At 43.4% G+C, this 21179-nt stretch overlaps 1 long non-coding RNA gene across 1 annotated transcript in view; it reads left to right on the forward strand.

The window, feature by feature from the left end:
* LOC106580926 (uncharacterized) overlaps positions 1-21179 on the forward strand; it is a 59251-nt gene that overhangs the window by 23685 nt on the left and 14387 nt on the right. The gene's annotated exons all lie outside the window — the stretch shown is intronic.

Consider the following 21179-nt stretch of genomic DNA (forward strand, 5'->3'; position numbering starts at 1 on the left):
GCTTGCACAGTGCTCCTTGGGATGTTTAAAGCTTGGGAAATCTTTTTGTATCCAAATCCGGCTTTAAACTTCTCCACAACAGTATCTCGGACCTGCCTGGTGTGTTCCTTGTTCTTCATGATGCTCTCTGCGCTTTAAACGGACCTCTGAGACTATCACAGAGCAGGTGCATTTATACGGAGACTTGATTACACACAGGTGGATTCTATTTATCATCATTAGTCATTTAGGTCAACATTGGATCATTCAGAGATCCTCACTGAACTTCTGGAGAGAGTTTGCTGCACTGAAAGTAAAGGGGCTGAATAATTTTGCACGCCCAATTTTTCAGTTTTTTATTTGTTAAAAAAGTTTGAAATATCCAATACATTTTGTTCCACTTCATAATTGTGTCCCACTTGTTGATTCTTCACAAAAAATTACAGTTTTATATCTTTCTGTTTGAAGCCTGAAGTGTGGCAAAAGGTCAAAGTTCAAGGGAGCCGAATACTTTCGCAAGGCACTGTATAGATATTAAAAAACGATATATATTCAAAAATATTGCGTAACTTAATCCCCATCATTAACAATTAATATGCGTAATAATGTTGATAGATCATGCAAAGGATTGTTACCGATAACCAGGATTGCCATTGCATTACATTTTTGTCATCCTATATTGTCCCTAACATCATTACTCCCTAGCAACAGATGTGGAATACACACACATACTCTTACACACTCAACCCTTTTCCTTACAATCAGCTCAGATGCCCAACGGTTGTTACATCCCAGAGACCAACTCAAGAAAGGATTTGATTTACAAATGCATATACAGTTTCAGCTGTTTGAGAAAGCATGCAAGATTTAGCAACATTTTCAAAAATGGGGATATTTGATTAACCAATGTCAAGTCCTAGTTGATGAAAGATCAGATACACTCCCTTCCCCTGAAACACACTGGTCCCCCATTGTGACCATTTCCCCAAGCATCTCTGTGCAGTCAGACCTTTGATTATTTTGTGCCACCAGGGTCACAATAATATGCCCCCTGAAGGAAAATCTTAACGCTACAGCATACAATGACATTCTAGATGATTCTGTGCTTCCTACTTTGTGGCAACAATTTGGGGAAGACCCTTTCCTGTTTCAGCATGACAATGCCCCAGTGCACAAAGTGAGGTCCATAAAGAAATGGTTTGTTGAGTTCGGTGTGGAAGAACTTGACTGGCCTGCACAGAGCCCTGACCTCAACCCCATCAAACACCTTTGGGATGAATTGGAACACCAACTGCGAGCCAGGCTTAATCGCCCAACAAAATCCCTGTACCAACACACATAATACTAACCCCAGCAGAGTCTGCCTGCTGCCCATGACAGCAGCAAATGGACCACTCCTATACCTTTCATTTTTATCATTTCAATTGCAGTCTGTTTATTGTTTTTGGCAAAAAAACAGCCTCAAGTACATGTCGTCTACAACACTTGCAACCACAGACATCCATTACAATTCTTTGTAAATGAACAATGTAATGAGCAGATGAAAGCTTGAAAGGATTTGACTGAGTGAGCGTGGCAAACAATCCCAGGCATTAACCTGGTGCAGAGGAGGAGGAGTCATTGCAAGGTTAAAGCCCAGCAGCACGTCGTAGAAAGAGAGAGAAGTGGGATAAGGACCCGATGCCAGGAATACATTTTGAGGACAGCAGAAAAGGCCAAGTTCCTCTAGCAAATTGCTTTGGGGTTACAGAGATAATGCTGAAAGCTTTAAGCTGAGGGTTTTTCAGTCTGGGGCCTGGAGCCTCTGTCTACTGCAGCTCATAGCTACCGCAGCTGCTAGAAATAGAGAGACAGAGAGAGAGCGTGAGAGAGAGAGGGAGAGAGAGAGACAGAATCTTGGATGTTGTCCCTGATCCAAGCCAGGATGGGCGACGTGGGGTGTAGGGTACGTCAGACCAGCCTGGCATAAACTGTCTGTACCCGACAACACACCACTAGAGCTGATGTGGGGTTTCGGGGTGGGGGCAGGGTGTTTTGAAGAGGAAGGGGTTGGGTATGCGTGTGTGTGTGTGCGTGTGTGCGTGTGTGTGTGTGTGTGTGTGTGTGTGTGTGTGTGTGTGTGTGTGTTTGTGTGCAGCAATGCCATGCCCTCCCCAGCTCTGCTGGCTCCAGAAGGTTTGCCGTGCCCAACGCCGAGGGAGCTGCCAGTGCTGAGCTGTCTGGCACTTCTCCCCTCTGCAGGGCATTGATTAAGTGACACAAAACAGCACAGCACAGCGCTACTGCCTCACCTGCCATTAGCTGAGCCAGTGCCTGCCAATGCCCACACATGAGTCAGGGAATATTGGCGTGGTTCGAGACAGACTATCAGGCAATAAGAGCTGTCTGTGTTTTGTGGCAGAGAGAGGGGGGAAAGAGTGGGAGAGAGAAAGAGAGAGAAAAAGAGAGGGGGGAGTGGGGGGAGAAAGAGAGTGAGGGAATGAGAGAGAGAAGGGGAGAGAATGAAAAGAGAGAGGAAGAGAGAAAGGGATTGAGAGAGAGCCTTTGAAATGGTGACAGAGATGAGCTGGTTACAGGGAGACATGGCTCTGCGGTTGTTTGGAGATTAAATGTACGATGGCACGTTTGAATATTTGAATATTTTCGAGAGGCTTTAATGAACCTGTCAAAGTGAAAAAATGGTTATTGAAACCTAGTAATGAGAGAAGTTAAGCAACCAAACGCTTCATGCATAACTGTTGTGGATAGTTACGGCTGATATGACGGCGAACCTCTACAAAGCAGCGATATCTAGGCTGCAACAATAGATAATTAAACAAAGAAACAACTATGATTAGAGCTCGTCGTCTTATTGGGGTTAACATACAACTGAACTGAAACAGAGCAGTTCTGAGCATGTTTCAGATGAATGATTTTACTATGGGAACAGCTGCTGACTTGCCACCAGTGCATTTCCGTGTGCGTGTGCATGTGTGCGTGTGTGCGTGTGCGTGTGCGTGTGCGTGTGTGTGTGTGTGTGTGTGTGTGTGTGTGTGTGTGTGTGTGTGTGTGTGTGTGTTCAAGCGCCTGCCTGTGTGAGGGCTGTCAGAGGATCTGATCATCTGTCATTAACCAGTAAGAGCTGGTGGACTTCCATTGCCTCTTAAAACAAGATTGTCTGCAGTTTTGTTTTTTGACAGAGGATGCGGTTGTCATTTCTACTCTAAATTCTAATACCCAATACAGTCATTGTTTTATTGGTTTATGTGGCAAACAACTTGGTATGCTGAGGTCAGGGAAACATTATTAATTCAGCTAATAATGGCATAGCTGCTGCTACTTATTATCTATGCATAGTCACTTTACCTCTACCTACATGTACATATTACCTCAATTACCTTGACTAACCTGTGCCCCCCACACATTGACTCTGTACCGGTACCCCCTGTATATAGCCTCATTACTGTTATTTAATTGTTGCTCTTTAATTATTATAATTTTTTCTATTTTCTTTATTTTTATTGATTGTTTACTTCAGTTTATTTGCTAAATAATGTCTTAACACTTATTTTTATTAAAACTGCATTGTTGGTTAAAGGCTTGTAAGTAAGCATTTCACCTTAAGGTCTACACCTGTTGTATTCGGCGCATGTGACAAATCAAATTTGAATTGATTTCAGTAGATTGCTTGAATGTGCGGCATGTCTAGCGTGTACATTACCTACCAAAGGTAGGGAAAGGAATAGTAGAGACCATGACCTGAAACATTGTAGACACTGGTAGTGTAATGTTAGGTAGACCAGGGTTCTGAAACTTTTTGGGGCCGGGGACCCCTTTTGTGATAACAAATTCATCAGCGACCCCTCATAATCAGAACACAGCTCAAGTGGGATATAAATAGCATACAAGGAGTTATACTATGACTTTGGCAGTGCATGGCCGGACAAACCAAGTCTTTGGCCCTGGGAAGGAACATGTTAAAGGCCCTTCCTTTGGCATCAGAGAGAAATGTTGTAGTTTTCAAGCAAATTTTCTGCAATTCTACTAATTTTGTCATGGGGCAGAGAGACTTTTTGTTGTTACAGCTTTTAAGCTAATATCCTGCAATTCTACACATTTTGCCATGAGGCAGAGCAAAATAAATGCAGTTTTAAAGCTTCAATAACATTGCATTTATTTTAAAAAAAAATTAAATCAACGTTTTAAGGGGAATATAAGAAGTATTGAGTTGAACAATTGATTATTGGTGGAGTACTGGGGATACCAATATCCCTGTGAGCCTTCCAGGCCAATGTTGCCCATGGTTAAACACATCAATTGTAGATTAAAGGAGCTATATGTCATATTTTTGCATTGTAATTTCAGCAGAGTTCCTTAATGTATTTACAGTAGTACTGGAATGATAGTGTTTCATACATTTTGGGGGGAGGAAATATTGTGAAACACTATCATTCCACTATTACTGTATACAGTACATTAAGGGCATTTTCTGAAATTACAATACAAAACAATTACATATAGCTCCTTTAATATCATTACATTGTATTGTATTACAACCTCTAAACGCATTCCTTGGATCCCTTGGCCAAAATCTGTTTAATCTGTTGTTGTTAGTAATATTCATACAAAAGAAATGTAATTGTAATTTTATATATACAGTTGAAGTCGGAAGTTTACATACACTTAGGTTGGAGTCATTAAAACTCGTTTTTCAACCACTCCACAAACTTCTTGTTAACAAACTGTAGTTTTGGCAAGTCGGTTAGGACATCTACTTTGTGCATGACACAAGTCATTTTTCCAACAATTGTTTACAGACAGATTATTTAACTTATAATTCACTGTTTCACAATTCCAGTGGGTCAGAAGTTTACATACACTAAATTGACTGTGGCTTTAAACAGCTTGGAAAATTCCAGAAAATGATGTCATGGCTTTAGAAGCTTCTGATAGGCTAATTGACATACTTTGAGTCAATTGGAGGTGTACCTGTGGATGTTTCAAGGCCTACCTTCAAACTCAGTGCCTCTTTGCTTGACATCATGGGAAAATCAAAAGAAATTAGCCAATATCTCAGAAAAAAATTGTGGTTCATCCTTGGGAGCAATTTCCAAATGCCTGAAAGTACCACGTTCATCTGTACAAACAATAGTACGCAAGTATAAACGCCATGGGACCACGCAGCCATCATACCGCTCAGGAAGGAGACGCGTTCTGTCTCCTAGAGATGAACGTACGTTGGTGCGAAAAGTGCAACTTAATCACAGAACAACAGCAAAGGACCTTGTGAAGATGCTGGAGGAAACGGGTACAAAAGTATCTATATCCACAGTAAAACGAGTCCTATATCGACATTTCCTGAAAGGCCGCTCAGCAAGGAAGAAGCCACTGCTCCAAAACCGCCATAAAAAAACCAGACTACGGTTTGCAACTGCACATGGGGACAAAGATCATACTTTTTGGAGAAACGTCCTCTAGTCTGATGAAATAAAAATAGAACTGTTTGGCCATAATGACCATCGTTATGTTTGGAGGAAAAAGGGGGAGGCTTGCAAGCCGAAGAACACGATCCCAACCGTGAAGCACCCCGGGTGGCAGCATCATGTTGTGGGGGTGCTTTGCTGCAGGAGGGACTCGTGCACTTCACAAAATAGATGGCATCATGAGGCAGGAAAATTATGTGGATATATTGAAGCAACATCTCAAGACATCAGTCAGAAAGTTAAAACTTGGTCGCAAATGGGTCTTCCAAATGGACAATGACCCCAAGCATACAAAGTTTTGGCAAAATGGCTTATGGACAACAAAGTCCTGAAACTGAAAAAGTGTGTGCGAGCAAGGATGCCTACAAACCTGACTCAGTTACACCAGCTCTGTCAGGAGGAATGGGTCAAAATTCACCTAACTTATTGTGTGAAGCTTGTGGAAGGCTACCCAAAACGTTTGACCCGAAAGTTAAACAATTTAAAGGCAATGCTACCAAATACAAATTGAGTGTATGTAAACTTCTGACCCACTGGGAATGTGATGAAAGAAATAAAAGTTAAAACTATTAATTTGACATTTCACATTCTTCACAGTCTTCTTTTTACTAGGATTAAATGTCAGGAAAAAGTGAGTTTAAATGTATTTGGCTAAGTTGTATGTAAACTTCCGACTTCAACTGTATATAGGTTTGGACACACCTACTCATTCAAGGGTTTTTCTTTATTTGTACTATTTTCTACATTGCAGAATAATAGTCAAGACATCAAAACTATGAAATAACACATATGAAATCATGTAGTAACCATAAAAGTGTTAAACAAATGAAAATATATTTTAGATTTTAGATTCTTCAAAGTAGCCACCCTTTGCCTTGATGAAAGCTTTGCACACTCGTGGCATTCTCTCAACCAGCTTCACCTGGAATGCTTTTCCAACAGTCTTGAAGGAGCTCCCACACATTCTGGGCACTTGTTGGCTGTTTTTCCATCACTCTGCGGTCCAACTCATCCCAAACCATCTCATTAGGGTTGACGTCGGGTGATTGTGGAGGCCAGGTTATCTGATGCAGCACTCCATCACTCTCCTTCTTGGTCAAATAGCTCTTACACAGCCTAAAGGTTTGTTGGGTCATTTTCCTGTTGAAAAAGAAATGATGGCGTATTGCTGTGGTAGCCATGCAGGTGTGCCTTGAATTCTAAATAAATCACAGACAGTGTCACCAGCAAAGCACTCCCACCCCATCATACCTCCTCCTCCATGCTTCACGGTGGGACCCACACACGAGGAGATCATCCGTTGACCAACTTTGCTTCTCACAAAGACACTGCAGTTCGAACCAAAAATCTAGAATTTGGACTCCAAAAGGACTGATTTCCACCGGTCTAATGTCCATTGCTTGTGTTTCTTGGCCCAAGCAAGTCTCTTCTTCTTATTGGTGTCCTTTAGTAGTAGTTTATTTGCAGCAATTCAACCATGAAGGCCTGATTCACGCAGTCTGAACAGTTGATGTTGAAATGTGTCTGTTACTTGAACTCTGTGAAGCATTTATTTGGTCTGCAATTTCTGAGGCTGGTAACTCTAACGAACTTATCCTCTGCAGCAGAGGTAACTCTGGGTCTTCCTTTCCTGTGGCAGTCCTCATGAGAGCCAGTTTCATCATAGCACTTGATGGTTTTTGCGGCTGCAATTGAAGAAACTCTCAAAGTTCTTGAAATTTTTCGGATTGACTGATCTTCATGTGTTAAAGTAATGATGGAATGTTGTTTCTCTTTGCTTATTTGAACTGTTCTTGCCATAATATGGACTTGGTCTTTTACCAAATACAGCGATCTTATGTATACCACCCCTACCATGTCACAACACAACTGATTGGCTCAAACGCATTAAGATAGAAAATGAATTCCTCAAATTAACTTTTAAGAAGGCTCACCTGTTAATTGAAATCCGTTCCAGGTGACTACCTCATGAAGCTGGTTGAGAGAATGCCAAGAATGTGCAAAGCTGTCATGAAGGCAAAAGGCGACTACTGTAACGCCCTGGCCATAGAGAGGGGTTTTTGTTTTTTATTTTTGGTTAGGCCAGGGTGTTACATTGGGTGGGCGTTCTATGTTCATTTTTCTATGTTTTTTATTTCTTTGTTTTGGGCCGTGTGTGGCTCCCAATCAGGCACAGCTGTAGTTCATTGTTGCTGATTGGGAGTCACACATAAGGAACCTGTTTTTCCTTTGGGTTTTGTGGGGGATTGTTTCTGTTTAGTGTTTTGCACCTGACAGGACTGTTTGGCTGTCGGTTTTCTTGTTTTGTTGTATAGTGTTCTTACGTTTATTAAAATTCCTGAAGATGAACACTAACTCCGCTGCACCTTGGTCTACTTCCACAGACAGCCGTTACAACTACTTTGAAGAATCTCAAATATAAAACCTACTTTGATTTGTTTAACACTTTTTTTGGTTACTACATGATTCCATATGTGTTATTTCATAGTTTTGATGTCTTCACTATTATTCTATGTAGAAAATAGTAAAAGTAAAAAAATACCCTGGAATAAGTAGGTGTGTCCAAAATTTTGACTCGTACTGTACACTACCGTTCAGAAGTTTGTAGTCACTTAGAAATGTCCTTGTTTTTGAAAGAAAAGCAATTTTTTTTGCACCTTTAAAATAACATCGAATTGATCAGAAATACAGTGTAGACATTGTTAATGTTGTAAATTACTATTGTAGCTTATGGAACATCTACATATGTGTACAGAGGCCCATTATCAGCAACCATCATTCCTGTGTTCCAGTGGCACGTTGTGTTAGGTAATCCAAGTTGATCATTTTAAAAGGCTAATTGATCATTAGAAAACCCTTTTGCAATTATGTTAGCACAGCTGAAAACTGTTGTTCTGATTAAAGAAGCAATAAAACTAGCCTTCTTTAGACTGGTTGAGTATCTGGAGCATCAGCATTTGAGGGTTCAATTGCAGGCTCAAAATTGCTAGAAACAAAGACCTTTCTTCTGAAACTCATCAGTCTATTATTGTTCTGGGAAATGAAGGTTATTCCATGCAAGAAACTGAAGATCTCGTACAACGCTGTGTACTACTCCCTTCGCAGAACAGCGCAAACTGGCTCTGACCAGAATAGAAAGAGGAGTGGGAGGCCCCGGTGCACAACTGAGCAAGAGGACAAGTACATTAGAGTGTCTAGTTTGAGAAACAGACGCCTCACAAGTCCTCAACTGGCAGCTTCAATAAATAGTACCTGCAAAACACCAGTGAGAATCCCTGACGTAGGCCATCCCTTTAAACTGTAATTTAGAGTCCAAAGACGCAGAGACCGATAGTCTGTCGCCCATTGTAACATAGCTACACTGCCCTGGAGAAATTGCTTCGAAAAGTATGAAAGCCAATGGTCCAATATTCTAGAACACTGCTGTGCAGACACGTACACATTTTTGGAATCTGATAAGCGCTTAAGTCCGACCCGGGATTCAATCCCCAACAACAACAACACTTTGAGCTCCTGAAGCTAGCATGCTAACCATTACCCTACCAAAACCATGGTCTTGGTTGGTGAGGACACACTACCGGGTGTTAACTAACATGCTAAACACTACCGCACCGTTCCTAGCGCACACAGCTAACTACTTCACTTCTGCTTAACTAGCACGTTGATGAAACAGAATCATCTACCCATGATTGATAGCAGTAATCTTGATTTCCTCTGTATGTACTGAAGAATAGTTTTTTTTCATTATTAGACTCTGTTAGCTCGCTGAGCTCAAGCCTAGGCATTAGTTCGGGGTGTGAACACAAGTCTCAGACTTAGTCTCAGTTACTTATCACACTACCGTGGCTCACCAAATCACCTTCATTATTACACTCATACTAGTTTTCACCTCTCTGAAAATGGAATTCGACTTCACTGAATGATGCAAGCATTTGTCTCGCTACAATTTACGGTTGATTACTGTCGTACCCGGTAGTGGAGCATTAGGATTTTCCAACTGCTGATTAGTCACGGCCCTCCATGTCTCTTAATTTTCTCATAGCCCTTTGAGTTTGAAGAATTCTCTCATCCAGCCTTTGATCTTATCTATTCAATTAGTCGTTAGCCTACCCTCCCTCCCTTTCCTGACCTCACCTCCCCTCCCTTCTCCTCCCTTTCCCTCCTCTCTACCTCTCTTCCCCTCCTCTCTCCACAGACCCTGCCTGCCAGAGTATTATGAACTAGAAATCTGCTGGATCCTCTAAGGATGTGACCCGCACTTCTTTATAAAAGGATTTTCCATTATGTCCTGTAGCTGTGTGTGTGCGTGCTCGAGTACTGTAAGTGTGTGTTAGAGAGAGACGGTGATGGAGGGTGAAACAGGGTGAGAGAGCAATAGACGGACAGAGGGAGGCATATCTGTCCTAACTGTTCATGATCTGATACTGACACAACCCACTGAAACGCATCCCTGTATGAAACATTAGAACCACATACAGTGTGTGGTAGGTACAGTGTTAGAACTCGCTTTCATTTATACAGTACAGAAAAAAAAACAGATTTAACTGTACGGTAATCCTGACCAAGAACTAGCATGAAACATTATATTGAAGAAAAGCGATACACACACACACGCACGCACGCACGCACACACGCACGCACACAGTGGGAGCAGGTTCTAACAGCCCCTGGCAGGTCCTGTGCCTTGACCCTGCTCCTCTAGTTGGGAGCGGTGAGGTTGCTGCAGAAGGAACAATGGAGCTCTTTGTGCTGTCGGCTCTCTGGCTCTGAGAGAGAGAGAGAGAGAGAGAGGGAGAGAGAGAGAGAGAGAGAAAAAGCTGCAAAATGTCTTCCCCAGATGAAACTGCATATTGTTTCCCAGTGAGAGTTGCTCAGTTTTCTCTGTCTGTCCCCCTGCACACCACTCATACCCACCAGGCCTTAGCACAGCCTCTGCCTGGCTGCACTGCTTTTTGTCAGACCCACTGGCCTTCCCCTCATCTGCCGCTGCCCCGCACCAATTATGTTCTACTGTAAATACCACACACATGCACATACAAATGCATGCACATACTGTACACACACACATGCATGCATGAAAACACAAACATGCTCACACATGTACACCCGCACAAAACACGCATGCTCACACGTAATCCCTCAAGGATGATCTCTTCCTCACTGTTTTTTTTGGTGGCTTGATTGTTGTGGGTCCGGCTGTGGCTGAGCAGGCCGATTCTGGAGCCTCAGACCTGTCCACTGACGTTGCAAGTGAGTTTGGAGATGAGGGGAGTTTCTTGACTGGTTGGTCTTAAACTGCCATTTAAAGGGGCAGTACATCAACATTTGAAATATACTTAATTTGATTTATCCATTGATCCTGAGAGACAATGACAAAACATATGCCTTAGTTTTGTTTATTTACTTACCCCACAGCCAGCATTAGCATCGCTGCTAGTGAAACAATGGGAGTGGTAGAGCCAGGATGCTTCAAAAAGCATGCCCAAATCCTCAGTCACTTCAAACCAAATGTTATAGCGACCTAAATACCATAACAAGTTGCCAAGTTGCACATATAGAATATTGAAGAGTATATAGGAATTCCCCCAAAGTCCAGATTGTTACAGAAACAGGAAACAATTATTTTGATTTATTAAGAACAAGTTGATCAACAAAGTCATGATCAAAATGACCCCATTCGGTAGTTTGATGGTTAAACAGACAGATTTTGATGGGGATTTTTGTATTATACTAATTAGATGTCCGTACTTGCGCAGACAACGACCTGAAGTCACCAGGTGGCTCTATTTGTGGTGTGGAGTTGCCAGTTTGTTGCGTTATGTATTGCTTTTCCGGGTGTCTTTGTACCTTTTCTTTTGTCCCCCTTTGCATCCATTTCCCCTTTTCCAGTTGCCCGTACACAATGATTTGGGATTCTTTGCTGGGAATGTTTGCCTGGGTCAGGACGCTGACGTTGGTCCGTCGATCCTCCCATCTGATGCTCAGTATCTCCCTCAAGAACTGTTGCTGCTGGGGCTCCAGTTTTTGAAGGTGTGTGTGTGTATGTGCACACACACACACACACACACACACACACACACACACACACACACACACACACACACACACACCATGTTTTATGATGTATTGCACTGAATGGAACCATAGCTCCTATTTTAGGCCCTCTGTTTGTTTGTGTTGTATTTAAAAAGGAGAATCACACTTTGAGCTAGTCGGCTGTTTTCAGGGATTGACTCACTTCATGTAAACAATGACCGAAGAGAAAAAGGTTGCTACATTGGTAGAACTGTACTGGCTTTAGACCTTTTACAGCAGTTTCAATCAGACAGAGTCCACCTCAACTCAAACATATTGAACAAAAATATAGACGCAACATGCAACAATTTCAACGTTTTTACTGAGTTACAGTTCATATAATGAAATAAGACAATTGAAATAAATTGATTAGGCCCTAATCTATGGATTTCACATGACTGGGCAGGGATGCAGCCATGGCTGGGCCTTGGAGGGCAGTGCTTTAATTATGTGGCACATACACTTGGAGTAGCATAATTAACACCCTGTTCTATTGCTTTGATATGGGCCACATACAGTGCATTCGGAAGTTATTCAGACCTCTTACCATTTTCCACATTTTGTTACATTACAGCCTTATGCTAAAATGGATTACATCGTTTTTTTCCCCTCAACAATCTACACAAAATACCCCATGAAGACAAAATAGGTTTTTAGAAATTTTTGCTAATGTATAATTTTTTTACAAAAATATCATATTTACATAATTATTCAGACCCTTAATTCAGTACTTAGTTGAAGCACCTTTGGCAGCGATTACAGCCTCGAGTCCTCTTGGGTATGACCCTACAAACTTAGCCCACCTGTATTTGGGCAGTTTCTTCCATTCTTCTCTGCAGATCCTCCCAAGCTCTGTCAGGTTGGATGGGGAGCTGCACAGTTTTTTTTCAGGTCTCTCCAGAGATGTTCGATCGGGTTCCGAGCTCTGGCTGAGCCACTCAAGGACATTCAGGGACTTGTCCCAAAGTCTCTCCTGCGTTGTGCTCAGGCTTCTTGACCTGTTGGAAGGTGAAGGTCCTGAGGTCCTGAGCGCTCTGGAGCATGTTTTCATCAAGGATCTCTCTGTACTTTGCTCCGTTCATCTTTTTCTCAATCCTGACTAGTCTCCCAGTCCCTGCCTCTGAAAAACATCACCACAACATGATGCTGCCACCACCATGCTTCACCGTAGGGATGGTGCCAGGTTTCCTCCAGATGTGACGCTTGGCATTCAGGCCAAAGAGTTCAATCTTGGTTTCTTCAGACCAGAGAATCTTGTTTCTCATGGTCTGAGAGTCCTTTAGGTGCCTTTTGGCAAACTAAGCGGACTGTTTTGTGCCTTTTACTGAGGAGTGGCTTCCGTCTGGCCACTCTACCATAAAGGCCTGATTGGTGGAGTGCTGCAGAGATGGTTGTCCTTCTGGAAGGTTCTCCAATCTCCACAGAGGAACTCTGGAGCTTTGTTAGAGTGACCATCGGGTTCTTGGTCACTTCCCTGACCAAGGCTCTTCTCCCCCGATTGCTCAGTTTGGCCGGGCGGCCAGCTCTAGGAAGAGTCTTGGTGGTTCCAAACTTCTTCCATTTACAAATAATGGAGGCCACTGTTTTCTTGGGAACCTTCAATGCTGCAGAAATGTTTTGGTACCCTTCCCCATATCTGTGCACTGTCAAATGTGGGACCTTTTATAAATATTGACAAGTGTGTGCCTTTCCAAATCATGTCCAATCAATTGAATTTAACACAGGTGGACTCCAAACAAGTTGTAGAAACAGGATGTAGCTGAACTCAAAGTCTCATAGTAAAGGGTCTAAATACTTATCTAAATAAGGTATTTCAGTTTTTTATTTTTAATACATTTGCACAAATGTCTAAAAACCTGTTTTCACTTCGTCATTATGGGGTATTGTGTTTAGCTTGATGAGGATATTTTTTTATTTAATCAATTTTAGAATAAGGCTGTAAAGTAACAAAAGGTGGAAAAGGATAAGGGGTCTGAATACTTCCTGAATGCACTGTACACTTGCCAGTGGTTATATTAGTGAAAGGGAGAGAATCTTTGCGCTACTGCCTAACCGTCTCCATAAGATCAGCTCCAAACCTCGCTAGTCACTTTATACACTCTACTTTTTTATGTGTGAAGAGTGAAGACTCCAACGTAGCTCTTTCCTCGAAATCCAGTTTCAACTCTCACTGTATTCTGCTTGTACTGGGTTTGACAGCTTCATTTGTGAAGTGTCTCAATTAAGGGGGATATTTCTCCCGACATATCTGCACAGCCAAGCTGTGTCTGTAGCACATAAAATCCTGCGCTTAAGGAAGTCATCACACATCTTTCAGAGTCTGCAAAGAGACGCCAGCTAAAAATAGTAGAACCTCAACGCTGGTTAATGCTCGACGTCGCCCCCAGACAGTTGTATTTGCATATCTTTTATGTGTTTTTTCCTCCTTTTTTAATAGTTTTGATTCCCTCTCATCAGCAGAGCAAGACTGTCGTATAGGGATCCTCTGGCGGGGGGTCGCTGTGTGTGTGTGTGTGTGTGTGTGTGTGTGTGTGTGTGTGTGTGTGTGTGTGTGTGTGTGTGTTCGTTCTTTGGGGAAGGGGGTGTTTTAAAAAGCAGCAATCTGAAAAGCAGTCGACAGTTGGGTAATTAAAGATTTGTGAAAGGCGAGCCTTTGTTTTTTTCCCCTCCCTCCCTCCCTGTATTTCCTTTCATCTCTCTTTTGGAAAGTGTAACGGCTCTGTCTGGGTTTATCAGAGGGATGGTACATTGAGTCCAGAGAGCTAGCCATCTGGTCCTGCCGCCACCACTCCTCTCTCTCTGCAGCAAGTAATGTGACGGCTTCTCAACTGTCCCCAACACCAACGCCCTCTCATGGCTCAGTGTCAAGAAAAACTGAAGATCAGCTAGCAACACAGCTAGCGTTTTAGTCTGGCTGATCAACGGCACTTTTAGACTCTGTCCAACTGCCTCACATGGACAATAGCCATCCACTTGGACAATGTTTTCATCAGTGTTTTTCAGACTTGCAAGGGTATCATATAATACTTCAAATTGAAATATTTTAAATTAGGTTAGTCTGACACATGAAGATTACTCAAGTAAAGAGAAACAGCGAATGACTAGGCTTGGGTGGGCATTGTTATTTATGGTCGTACTATACGTTGTTATGGTTTACGACAGTATGCTGCTTTATGGATGAATGTGTTGTGAGAATGAGTGGCACATGTGACCGCTGCAGTCAGCCTCCTATGGAACCACTTTGCCGGGAAAGAGCAAGTGCTCCTCTAATGCTACTGGCCATGGAAAAGACAACAACGGCCGGTAGAGACCATTCAAAGCTAGGTGGCTAGTCTGAGGGATTTGGCTAGCTCTTGTAACTATGGGACACTTCAGGATGAGATCATCAGGGATCAGCTGATAGAGGGGACGTTATGTGAAAAGACAAGGGAGAAACCGCTTTTGGGATCGAATAATTTACAACTTGACGGAGCTATTAAAATAGCACTCCAGGTTGAAGCGGCTTTGGAATGCTCTACTATGCAGCTCTGCAGCATACACTCGGCCCCCAGCCATTCTCACACAGCAGCTTCAGCCCGACCAGGCGCACTACAGCGATCACAAGCTGCGCACGCCCTCCCACGTCGATAGCTGCATGGACACAGACAAACAAACAGAAGTAGTTGTGGCAACTGTGGTGCTCGCTCTCACAATTCAAGGGCTTCAAACTGCCCAGCCCATGGGAAAATATGCAAGAACTGTTCAAAATCTAATCACTTTGCAAAAGTGTGTCGTTCTGCCCCAGCTACTAGCTCCACTCAGAACAGGCCCTTATTTTCGTCTCACTCTCAATATGAACACACTGAAATCTGAACCGTCTCCACCAACCATGTGTCATTCAAGACATGCACTGTGCAGCTGGGTGAGGTGGGTTTGCCTTTGCTACTGGATACTGGCACTGCGATGTTGTTGCTCAACCTTGCCACTTACTACAAGTTTTTCAGTCACCTACCACTCCAACAGCCCTCCACTGCCCTGTGTGGGTATGGTAGATCCAAGATAGACATTGCAGGCACCCTCCAGGTCCCAGTGCACTACGGCGCCAAGCAGCTGCCTTCGAAGCAGGGTGCCAACCTCCTGGGCCTCGACCTCTTCACAGGCTTGGGGTTCACACTGAGAGATGACAGTGGGTCAGCTATCCACCAAGTTACCGGCACATGGCAACATAACTGGCCAGCTCTGTTTGATGGACTGGGCTGCCTCACTGCTTTTACTCACAGGCCCCGTGTGAACCTGGGCGTGACCCCAGTCTTGCAGCCCCTGCGGCGCATTCCCTTTGCACTGCGTGATGATGTCACAAAAGATCTACAATCACAGTTGGAGGCAGGCGTCATTGAGCCAGTCAACGCTGCCCCCTGGATTTCAAACTTGGTCATTGCAACCAAAAAGTCTGGTGGAATCCTGACCTATGTGGATCTCTGTTCTGTGAACAAGGCTGTTGTCCCGAATAAGTACCCCTTGCCTACAGCTGAGGAACTGACCGCACAATTTCATGGCTCCAGGGTCTTCACAAAGCTCGACCTGCGTCAGGGTTATCTTCAGGTGCCTCTCCACCCAGCCAGCAGAGACCTCACGGCCTTTGTTACACATGCTGTTGTGTTCAGATACACACACATTCCTTTTAGACTTAGCTCTTCCCCCAGCTGCTTCCAGAAGGTGATGAGCACCATCCTCGCTGGAATACCCATGGTGGCAGTCTATCTGAACGACATCGTGGTCCACAGCCCTGACCTCCGCATCTATAACCATCGACTCCACAGAGTATTCAGTGCTCTAAGGAACAACCTGACCCTGAATGGTGGAAAGTGCACCTTTGCAGCTCCAGCCGTCAAATTTGTGGGGTTCCGCCTATCGGCCAAAGGCATTGCCCCAATCATGTCGAACATTAAAGCCGTCCACCGACCTCAGCCTCTCATGTGGCCTCGTTCTTGGGCATGACAGCCTACTGCCTCCGGTTTCTGCCCCACTACTCTCAGACCACAGTGCCACGTGTAATGGAAGAGCTGGCGCCTTTCGCCAGGGTGCATCACAAACTTACTTGCTGGGAAGAAGTCTGTGTCTCTCGAAGGTTTTTTTACTGTGGTCCCGAGTGGCCTGTGTGGGTGTGTTCTATCCATGGCGCACAAAGCTCACTTGGGCATAGTGAAGGTCAAGCAGCTAAGACCTTGTGTGGTGGCCAGACATCGACCACGACATTGAAGCCCATCCCGCCCCTGGGATCACATCAAGCTGGATATCTGTGGCGAGATCCATGGGCACGCAGTCCCTCACCCTCAGCGCTTCCTAGTGGTGGCGTATGACCACTCTAAGTGGCCAGAAGTGGTTCCTGTCGGAACTGTCACAGCACAGGCCATCGTGGACATCCTAAATAGCCTGTTCACGAGGTGGGGCCTACCCCTCATCTTCACCACGGACAATGGGCCCCAGCTAACCTCTGTCGAGTTCTCCTCCTATCTCAGCAACAAGGGAATCAAACACATCCGTGAGGCCTACTACAACCTGTTGGAACGCTGAAGAACGGCATCAGAGGTCCAGAGGTGCACGTTCCAAACTGCCTTGAACCAAATGCTAATGCACTACAGAGCAAGCAAACACACAAAACACAGGTCTCCCCGGCATCTCTCATGCTAGGTCGTGAGATGGAACTGCCACTGGACAGACTCAGAGAGTAGCACAGAGAGTAGCAGCACCAGCGACTAGGCACACCCAAGAAAAGCAGGCAGTGACCAGGCACCAAATGAAACAGCGTTTCAACAAGCCACACAGGGTGAAGAAGCCAGACTTGGTCCAAGCCCGACGGCATCAGCAGTGCAACAAAATGGCCTCATTCTGGACGCAACCTGATGGACATTCTCCACTGCTACCACCCGAGCCCCAGCCTCTGTGGGCTCCCCAAGGGCCAGAGCCACAAGCGGTGGCGGCTGAAGAACGGCGTATGCGGGCACGAACTCTCCCTGATCATCTGGGGGACTACTTAACCTCCTCTCATTCTTAAGCTCCGTTAGGTGTCTTAGTCAACCTCCAGGTTAATGGACTGAACTGGCTAGTTCGGGCTAGTTCTTACAGGTATCACTCTAGGTTCTTGCCCTATGGACATTTTTATATATGGTACAGTACCAGTTCCTGGTTTTGGAAGGGGGGGAAATGTCATGTATGGTACGATGTACTGTACGTCGTACTGTACGTTGTTATGGTTTACGACAGTGTGCTGCTTTACGGATGAATGGGTTGTCAGGATGAGTGGCACATGTCATTAAATGAGAAAGTGTGAAACCAAAGTATGTGAAACTGTGCAGATGTGCGTTCTTCTGCAGCTAAGCTAGATATAACAGACATGTTTATCATAGAAACATAATACCATGTACTACAGCTGTATATTTATAGTACAGCCAACAGCAGTTAAGATGTCTGTCAATGTTAAACATCGCTGCACGCAAACACTACAGTATGTCAGCGCTGAAAGATTTTGCCATGACAGTCCTTCTCTCTAGACATATCTTTAGTGCTTATTTCAAATAAAGTTGTCACAGTTTAGTTGATCATAATCAGATATTTTAAACAAGGTCACTTTAATAATGTTTACATACCGCTTTACTCATATCATATGTATATACTGTATTCTATTCTACTGTATTTAGTCAATGCCACTCCGACATTGCTCGTCTTAATATTTATATATTTATTTTACTTTTAGATGTGTGTATTGTTGTGAATTGTTAGATATTTCTGCTCTGTTGGAGGTAGGAACACAAGCATTTCGCTACACCGCAATAACATCTGCTAAATATGTGTATGTGACCAATACATTTGATTTGATTTGATTTTGATTTGAGGTCATAGCAGATGTTACTCGGTATCTGTGACAAGTATTGAATTATTAAACAAGTCATATCAAAATAAAGAAGAAATTGAGTTATTGAAATGCTTGCTCTTGCCTTCTCTAGCTGACTTGAAACTTCAAAAAAAGACTTGAAACTCCCCAAAAACTAAAGGAACAAACATTTCTCCAGGACCACTGCTCCCCTTGGTTAATCTCTTGCACAAATAAATCTGCCATTAATATGTAACTCCTCTGAAAAGTTTCTAAATGTGATTAAATGCAGATTATGGAAACATTATGGAATCTCACTGACTAAGCACTGCTATTTTCTGAGATTCAGAAACTGGCCATTTTCATGATTGTTATTATTAGTGGGCTCTAGCTGTCCTTGAGGATTTGTGTCATTTGGCCAAAAAGATGGAGACTGCGCATCATAGTGCCAGCTTTTACCATGTGACATTGCTGAATTGATGCGGTATTTCTTTGTGAAGCCACATATTTTCTGTGAAAATGAATTTTCATTCCGATCGTGCTTGCACCCACTCAGCCTTGGCCATCGGGATTCAAAATGAATAACCAATTATTGCTTTGCTATCATGCTCAGTTTGACGCTGACCACTCCACATTCGGATTGAGAAGTACTGTATAACCAGTAATTAAGAGAAGCAACAGAGCAGAAAGTATTTGTCTCCGTTTGGAATTTACAGTGGGTGTCTGCACTAGAGTGACAATCCCGCTTAACCAAATATGTGATTTTTAGACATAAAATCCCTAACAAGAAATGTGCAACCCATTTTCCATATATTTTCATTCTTGTTGAAGTGTAGCTCTAGGGGGATATTGGGTTGGCCTGTGCAGAGTTCTATGAGATCTGTCGGTTACTGTTTGGAATGTGCTACTGGATTCTTTTCATGGTTGTGTGTTTGTTATTGCCCACTATGTTTTTCATTGGCCATCACATGGAGGGCACAAAGATGATCAGTTTCATGTGTGCTGCTGTTCCATAGCTTTCCATATCGTAGTTTTTTACATCATCATGAATTCCAACCATTTTAGCAAGTATCACTGAAAATATTGTTGGTGAGTTTATTGCAAGTGGTTGTGATGCATTTAAGTCGTGTCAGAATAATCTGAAACTTTTATTTTCGGCTGTTTGAACGACCCTCCAAGTCGGAATTACGTAAACGCTCTGATTATTCACATTTTCTATGAAAGATTATAAAAGATGATGGAACAAAGCTGTTTACAACATAATAATGTAGCTATGTAGCTCGTTTAACTATATTGTCAATGTTAGCAAGCTAATTTGTTATTGGCAACATTAGTTTGCTCAGCTTCTGATAATATTGTAATGGCTAACTATCTCATTAGACCGACCAAGCAATTTATGACTTTGCCTACTAGAAAATAAGATTCAGAGTAACATTTGAATGCAGCGTTACATGCTAGCTTCTCTTCCCTCTTCTATGGAAGCTAGATATAACAGACATGTTTATCATAGAAACATAATACCATGTACTACAGCTGTATATGTGACAATGACCCTGTTATACCATACCGTATCTCTGACATTGTCCATCCATAGTAAAATCTCAGTGAGTTTGTCAGGGGGGCTATCAGATCTGCATTCTCTTAGACTTGCGCAAGCAGTCTATCCCCGCAGGCAGGGAGATGGCGCTGAGTGGAGCTCTCTGGTCAGCCAGTAAGTCAGCCAGCCAGCCAGCCAGCCAGTCAGTCAGTCAGTCAGTCAGTCAATCAGTGGAATAGTCGGCAGCCAGTCAGTCAGTCAGTCATCCAACCAGACAGCCAGTCATCCAACCAGTCAGTCAGTCATCCAGCCAAGCTCCAACCAGTCAGTCAGTCGCAGCAGTGAGTGCGGGCGCCCAGCGAGCCAGGGCGTCAGTTGAACAGTCAGTCACTGGCACATATCCACTTGTCCCATTGCTGTCTCTCCAGGGGAAAACAGTGGCTTTTTATGCTTTATCAGCACGGTGCTGCCTGCTGCCTTCTGCCTGCGTTAGGTATCTTAATACCAACACACAAATAAATGGAGTGGATGGAAATAGCTGTCCTCTCATCTGGAGCCAAGCTGTCCCATCACGCTGATCAAGGTCATTGTCTTTAATGAGACAGGGGGCTGTGATGGCCTCCTCCACTCAACTCTTGTCGGAGTCAGCAAATGTTGCTTTTAACGCTTTTCCCAAAATAGATCAAACACATTATTGGAGGTTAAAACAGGAACAATATGTTTAAGAAACACCAGTGTAATTTTGTGTCTTTTTCTCTTCAGAACTCTTTGTACATCAAGCGGTCACAGTCCCTTTCTCATAAACACCACTGACCCCGATTTCCATCTGGGTTGGGACTGAACATGTTGCGGTGTACTTAGATAGACCATGTCCTAACCTTCTCTGTGTGTCACTCCTGAGACAGCTATATTTTAGGCGGCCATTAAAAGCCTACATTAGGTAACACTTTATTTGACCGTACCTACATAAATACATAATAACACAACAATAAGCAGTAAATAAGAATATGCCAACAACCAAACTGCTAGGGAGCTAGGAGAGCTACCAGCCAAGGTTGGAGACAATGCCAGAGATGAACACCAACAATAGTGAACATAGTCCTATACCATTCATTCGGGTCATCAGAGAGGTACCATTTATGATACCATCCATGCTGACATTTCCCTGGGGTACAATCTTTTTCCTTGTCTCTACTTTGGTTCTTCTTTTGATGTCTTCCCGCCATGCTGTCACAGGATTATGTGTAGAACCTAGAGCCTAGCCAACCTCAGGAAT

The sequence above is a fragment of the Salmo salar genome, chromosome 20, assembly GCF_965601325.2.
Source record: "Salmo salar chromosome 20, fSalSal1, whole genome shotgun sequence".
NCBI classification, from domain to species: Eukaryota; Metazoa; Chordata; class Actinopteri; order Salmoniformes; family Salmonidae; genus Salmo; species Salmo salar.